Genomic DNA, 7,902 nt, shown 5'->3' with positions numbered 1-7,902 from the left:
TGTACTTGAAGATACTACTAGTTAGAAAACAGGTAACACAACATATACAATTCTGACCAATTTGATATTAGAAGAGCCAAACATTTGCTGTAGCAAGGACAGGTGCGTTTTTTTAAACTTCATTCTGTCTTCTTTAGCAGTTCATGCAATCAAGGGAAATATGAAGCAGGATTTTCCAGAGGGGTAGCTGGGTCAGTCTATTGCAGCAAAAACAACAAGCGTTATGGAACTTTAAAGACTAACAAAATTATTCTGGCATAAGCTTTCATGGACTATAGTCATTTATGTCAGTTGTTTCTATCAGGTCCAGCACCTTATTGTAAATATTTTAGCTGTTTTAGGGTACAGTCCTATGCCTGTTTACACAGAAATTGTACAAGAAGTCTAAGACTTTTTCAGTCTAAACATGCATAGGATTGTGCCCTAAATTGTTTAGAATTGTGGATGTTAGAGATGTTATATTATGTTTTTATTATCGTGTATTGTGATGTGTATTTTTGTGAACTGCTCAGAGAGCATAGGCTATTGATCAGTATAGAAATGATATACTTTTATAAAAAAAAGTTATTACTACTACTACTAATAATAATAATACTTGCTTGTCCTTAAGGTCCCGCAAAACTCTGTTGTTTATGAAACAGGAGATCATTGCTTCCCTTACATGCCAGGCATCACACTGAGTCTTGCTGAACATTTAGACACAGTATGCCTTCCCTGAACCTCTAGAAGTTTAGGGGCTAGGAGCCCAGATATAGATCTGGTCTATGAGTGCAGCAGAATGAAGTGGGAGAGTGCTGAGATGTTAGAGTGGACTGTACTACTTCACAATGCAAGGGGGAGATCACATTTTTAAAATGCTCCTCTGCATTAAAAACTCCATGAAAACAGAACCCCAGCAGACATTAGGCAAAGGGCTGGACTAGACCCAGTCTCCCTGATTTGCTATTTTTCTATCTCTTTTTTAACATGAGGGAGCATTCAAAAGTGGCATCCCTCACCTGTAGTCTGGAGTGGTACAGACCATTCTACTACTACTACTACTACTACTACTACTACACACACACACACACACCCCTTGCTGGTGTTGAGCACCTTACTCTGCCAGTTTGGTAAGGAGTTCTGCCCTTGCTTGCTTGCTTGCTTGCTTGCTTGCAGAAGCTGGCCTTACAGACAGTTAGGCCTAGGAGAGCAAAGTAGTTGTTTGCCCCTCACTATCCCTGCATCCATGAGAAGGATGGAGCAGTATTCAGAATCGTCCCTGGCGAAGCAGCTCTGTGCTATAGAGAATGGGTCATTGACAGTCTAGGCTTTCTCCTTCCATTCTTATTTCATGCAATTAATATGCTCTAGCTGTTTGGAAGGGGGAATGCTGATTAACATATTCTATGCTTGCTTTTTAGCAATTCCTGTTCTAATTAGTTCATGGAATTCAATTAACATTCAATAATGGTGGGATTTAGTATGTGTTTGTGTGTTGTTTGCAATACCTGAACTTGAGAAAAATGCTAGCTGCCAGTAATTTGAACAAAGCATCATTTTGACCACATTCACCACTACATTTCTATTTCACGCATATATAGATGTTATTTTGTTCCTAGAGCTGTTTATGTAACTGAACAAATGAATGCCAGTTTCTGCCTGGCTTTTAAGGCAGCTGAATCCTGCTTTTTCTGCACCCACATACACAAAAGGTTGCTTTAACTCCTAGGATTCAATATGGGTGTTTTGCTACTGCTGACTCACACATATTTATTATATGTCTAGTACACCCACCTTTCTCTAGATTATAGACCTAAACCAAGTTGCAAGTCTATGAAACAACTGGAAGCTTTGTGATGAAATCAAAATACTGGACATACCTATTTTCATCAGCAGGTCTTTTAGCAAACTAGAAGATAGTCCGTAGTCCATAATTCAACTTTATAAAATTCAAATATCAAAAGTTGTAAAGCCCTCAATCCATTGTATTATAGGAGGTGAGGGTTTATCCTTCCAATGTTGTAATATCAGCCTTTAAGCTGTCGAAAGGGTGCAGAAAATCCATTAACAGTTCATTAATTTCCATGAAGCAGGCAAATAATTCAGAAGTGCATGTGCATCAGTGAATACTAAAGACAGTTTCATTACAAAACGTATCTGTGTAATAACCTCCCCGCAAAAAGAAGCAATTAGTGGATATTACCAGAACATGTGTTTAAAGGAAGCATTTGTTGTTGTTGTTGTTGTTCAGTCGTTCAGTCGTGTCCGACTCTTCGTGACCCCATGGACCATAGCACGCCAGGCCTTCCTGTCCTGCGCTCTCTCCCGGAGTGTGCTCAAGTTCATATTCATTGCATCCATGATGCTATCTAGCCATCTCATCCTCTGCCGTCCCCTTCTCCTTTTGCCTTCAGTCTTTCCCAGCATCAGGGTCTTTTCCAGGGAGTTTTCTCTTCGCATTAGGTGGCCAAAATATTTCAGCTTCAGCTTCAGTATCTGTCCTTCGAATGAGCACTCAGGGTTGATTTCCTTTAGGACTGACTGATTTGACTAGCTTTGTTGTTACTAATGCTTCCTAAGGCCCACTTGACTTCACTCTCTAGGATGTCCGGCTCAAGTTCAGTGACGGCACTATCATGGCTATCAGGGACATTCAGATCTTTCCTGTATAGTTCTTCTGTGTATTCTTGCCACCTCTTCTTAATCTCATCTGCTTCTGTTAGGTCCCTGCCTTCTTTGTCCTTTATCATGCCCATCTTTGCACAAAACCTTCCCTTAATATCTCCGATTTTCTTGAAGAGATCTCTAGTCTTTCCCATTCTGTTGTTTTCCTCGATTTCTTTGCATTGTTCATTTAAGAAGGCCTTCTTGTCTCTCCTTGCTATTCTCTGGAACTCTGCATTCAGTTGGGTATATCTTCCCCTTTCTCCCTTGCTTTTCGCTTCCCTTCTTTCGTGAGCTACTTGTAAAGCCTCATCAGACAGCCACTTGGCTTTCTTGCATTTCTTTTTCTTTGGGACGGATTTCGTTGCTGCCTCCTGAACAATGTTACGGACCTCCGTCCATAGTTCCTCAGGCACTCTGTCTATCAGGTCTAATCCCTGAAATCTATTCCTCACCTCCACTGTATATTCATCAGGGATATGATTTAGGTCATACCTGAACGGTTTAGTGGTTTTCCCGACGTTCTTCAATTTAAGCCGAAATTTTGCAAGAAGCAGCTCATGATCTGAGCCACGGTCAGCTCCAGGTCTTGTTTTTACTGACTGTATGGAGCTTCTCCATCTTTGGCTGCAAAGGACATAATCAATCTGATTTCGATATTGACCATCTGGTGACGTCCATGTGTAGAGTCGCCTCTTGTGCTGTTGGAAAAGAGTGTTTGCTATGATCAGCATGTTCTCTTGGCAAAACTCTATTAGCTTTTGTCCTGCTTCATTTTGTACACCAAGGCCATGCCTGCCTGTTATCCCGGTGATTTCTTGACTTCCTACTTTAGCATTCCAATCCCCTATGATGAAGAGGACATCTTTTTTGGGTGTTAGTTCTAGAAGGTGTTGCAGGTCTTCATAGAACCGATCAACCTCAGCTTCTTTGGCCTCAGTGGTTGGGGCATAGACTTGAATTACTGTGATGTTGAATGGTTTGCCTTGGATTCGTACTGAGATCATTCTATCATTTTTAAGATTGTACCCCAGTACTGCTTTTCCCACCCTTTTGTTGACTATGAGTGCTACTCCATTTCTTCTAAGGGATTCTTGCCCACAATAGTAGATATGATGGTCACCTGAATTAAATTCGCCCATGCCTGTCCATTTGAGTTCGCTGATTCCCAAGATGTCGATGTTCAATCTTGCCATCTCATGTTTGACCACCTCCAGCTTACCTTGATTCATTGATCTGACATTCCAGGTTCCTAAACAATATTGTTCTTTACAGCATCGGATTTTCTTTTCACCGCCAGACACATCCACAGCTGAGTGTCCTTTCGGCTTTGACCCAGCCGCTTCACTCTTTCTGGCGCTACTTGGAAATTCCCTCTGCTCTTCCCCAGTAGCATATTGGACACCTTCCAACCTGAGGGGCTCATCTTCCGGCGTCATAACTTTTAGCCTTGTGATACGTTCCATGGGGTTTTCTTGGCAAGAATACTGGAGTGGGTTGCCATTTCCTTCTCCAGTGGACCACATTTTGTCAGAACTCTCTGCCATGACCTGTCCGTCTTGGGTGGCCCTGCACGGCATAGCTTATGGCTTCACTGAGTTACGCAAGCCCCTTCGCCACAACAAGGCAGTGATCCATGAAGGGGAAGGAAGCATTAGCTGCCAGCAATTAGCTGAATTAGACAATCTCCTATTAAAGAGATGTTGCAGTGTCCGTCCAATAGACATGAAGCAAAAGGTTTTGCTAAATTAAGGCACCAACTAAGATCCATAGACACAAAAGGTCAACGCCAAACCAGTGAAACACTACTTAGGCATTTTGTGGTGGTGCCCACAGCAGCATACGTATCAAATCCCCAAATACACCCATGGGTCCAAAAAGGTTAGAGACCCCTGCCCTAGGGGTTCCTACTCCAGCAGAAAATCCAGCATATTGTTCTTCCTAAGCATGTACCTCATACACACCACCAAATCCTGTACTTCCTCACATACCACTATTTACTTTGTATTTCAAAGCTGCCAGAATTTTATGCCTGCAACCTAGTCATGCCTTCGAATTATTATTATAAACTCAACTTCAGTACCCAAATTTTTAATCGGTCTCTTGTAAGGGCAGTGCAGCACTCCAGTCAGGGCGTAGTGAATGCAGTGAATTCACTATTCTGTAGTGAACGCAGAATAATAAAGCATTAGAACACTGTTGTAAGCCAGCAGTTGATATTAGGTTGCATCCAATGGTGCAATTTCACTAGTGCCAAGCTTCTATCATTTGGGGAAATCCCATTCTCATCCTTGCACAAGTGTCAAATCCAATGCTATGGCTCTGCCTCTGCAAGCTATTGCACAAGACCTTCCACAATTCATTCTGTCTTGATTAGGCTTGGTGTTACTTCTGCTAGCTGTTCTCCTAGTGGCTGAACTCTTGTAATTTTTCTGCTAGTATAACATTGATATAACCAATATCCTTGAACAGTGCCAGAGAAGAAACTAGGCAACATGATTTAGATAATCTGTAAGGTGTACTCCAGATGTAAATAAATAAATGAATTTTTAAAATGAATTTTCAAAGTATCATTCCAGATAAGGATGAAAAGAATTCCTAGATTTCAAATAAAAATGTTTCCTAAGTATATGGACAGTCATTGTCACCCTATTTCACTAGGTAAGAAGACATGAATCAGAAGTTAGTTTAGTTTCATGCCAGTCACTTTCAGAAAACTAATGTGTAAATTTATTTTTTTCAGTCGGTTTGTGAAATTACTACCAACACTCCTAGAGCTTCATTTAGACATGACAGAACTTGCAATTACACAGCTAGACAGTGATGGGATGCGTGAAGTATGAGAACATATTGGGGGTGTTCACATGACATGACAGCCCGCTGAGTTATTTAATCCACAGTGAGGCTCCAGTACATGCAGGGCATGTGTAACCGCCATTCTGAATATGCAACACCTGTTTAGGGGTTGCCACATCGTGCGAACCCAGCAAGCATGGGCTATGCAAGGGTTAAACAACCTTCACATAACTCATGGTCTGTTTTAGGGTTAATCCTCGCATAACTCATGCTGAGTTCGCAAGTCACAACCCCCAAGTGGGGGTGGACATGCAACCTGGTGTTCATGGGTGCTATGGCTCGTCCTCAGCGTGTTGTCCAAACCTAGTTTTTAAAAGTTGTTTTAAAGATATTTAAATGTGCCAAACTGAGGGTAGTAAATTCACAGCAAATACTGTATAATAAATTATATGTGACACTTATCAAGATCCCTGTTTATATTTAAATCCATTTCCTATTAACTTATTCTTTTTGTATCCCACACTTCTTCCAGGTAGTGCAAGAAAAAAATATATAAGATAACCCCATTTTAGCCTCAGGTTAAAATGAGATAAGTACGCCCACCCTGACATAATATAATCCAGTGAATTTCATGGTCAAGCTGATTCCAGCCTTCCCATTAAGTATGGAAATGGAGACAAAGTTAATTAGCATCAATTAAGTCAGGGGGTTATGTGCCCAGCTCAAATGAACAAAGAACTCCACATTTCAGTGGATTTAGTGTAGTGGTACTTTACTATTTTTTTCACCTAGAGCAGGTATGGCGGCCTCCAAACACACATCGTATCTCGCCACTGCTGTTCCTATGACAATTTCATATCAAGGTATTGTCAGGGCCTAGCTTCAGTACTGCAGTGGACCTTGTAGGTTATAGCCAGGATTTGAGTAGAAGTAGCCTGGAAGGGCTTGGGCCTGTTCAGCCTCTGGAATGTCAGAATAGGCGAGCTTATCTCTGTCATTGTTCTCAGAGCAGAGCCAGGGAGAGCCACCCAACTCCCTGTCCACCTGCTGGTCTGGCCTTGGCAGACAGGGAGGCTAGAAGCTGTCAGTGAGAACCTGACAGAGGTGAGGTGGGGTTTGCAGAAGGGCTGCCCATCAGCTGATCCGTTTAGACTGCAGTCTAACTGATGCCGTTTAGACAGGGGCCTTGCTGAAAGGCTAAAGGCCCTTGTCTGTCAAGGGATCTGGAGGGTGTGTCCTACAGTCACAACTTCCCTTTTATGCTGATACAAAGGTGAAGAGCCTTTGCTAGGAACATCTCGTCTCCATTGCCCGAAGTTCCATTGTTTGGAACCATCAGAATCTGGGCTTTGGATTGTTAAGGACTTGCCATGAAAAGTACTGTGAGGCTTTTCATAGATGAAATCTCGTTGTTGTGGATTGTGTTTTTGTAGTCAGCTCAGTGTATGACAGGCTGGGCTTGATCTACAACTTTTGGACTTCCCTCTGCCAGAACTCATGTAGCATGGAGTTGCCAATGTGAAAGTGGTGGCCTGGAACTCCTTGCGTGTGCACGTAGGCCCTTCCCTCAATCTTGACGGGCCTTGACCATATAGCTTGGAGTTATCAGAAGATTCAAAGTTGTACTCTCTATGGGTGTGGTTTGTTTAGGCCTTTCAAGAAGTTATCTCTTGATTGCCTGATGGATTCATTCCAGGAATCATTCCCTTTCCATGGCCGGGGTTAGAACCCCATGAAAGAATTGTCTGGGTTAGGTACCCAGGAATCCAGAGTCCCTTCCCTTGTGTACAGAAGCGTGGAGATGGCAACGGAGAAACCACGTTGATGAGGATCTCAGTCACGGTAGTAGTGTTTAGCTTTGGACTGTTCTGGAATTACAGAGCCTATAACTACTGAACATCAGCTACATGATTTCTGAAGAGTGTAACCACTGAGCTTTTGCCATGGGATTCCCTGCAATAAAAAAATCTCACCAATTTGGGTGTCCAGTGTCAGATTGCCTGAGCGTGTGCGCTAGGGGGATCGGGAAACCTGACAGATATACTAAAAAGCTTGGCCACATTTTTCAGTTCTAAGGAAATTGTTTCCAATTGGAAAACAAGGTTCTGTACTTTAATGTAACATCTCTTTGGGAATTTGTATCATAAGCAATGAATGCAAACATGTATTTTCACCACTTGTACTATCGTGTGTCATTGTGTATACACACTCACAACTAAATAAACTTATTTGTTAATCATATATCGGTGTATATCCAGGTAACATCTATGTGGAAAAATCATGATTTGCAAGGCAGTCCTAATGTACAGACTTCACTCCCTCTAATGTATTTGAAGTACCTCCTGTTCAAAGATTTGAGGCTAAGGGATTTCTACTGAAGCAGCTCACGCAGTGATACTCAACTGTACCCTGTATAATTTCATGCCGTTTTGTTTCCATTCTGCTTTCCAGAGCAGATACTGT

This window comes from Heloderma suspectum, chromosome 4 (assembly GCF_057233095.1).
Source record: "Heloderma suspectum isolate Gila_16-S chromosome 4, 16-S_ref, whole genome shotgun sequence".
Taxonomy (NCBI): domain Eukaryota; kingdom Metazoa; phylum Chordata; class Lepidosauria; order Squamata; family Helodermatidae; genus Heloderma; species Heloderma suspectum.
This window is presented reverse-complemented; position numbering follows the sequence as displayed.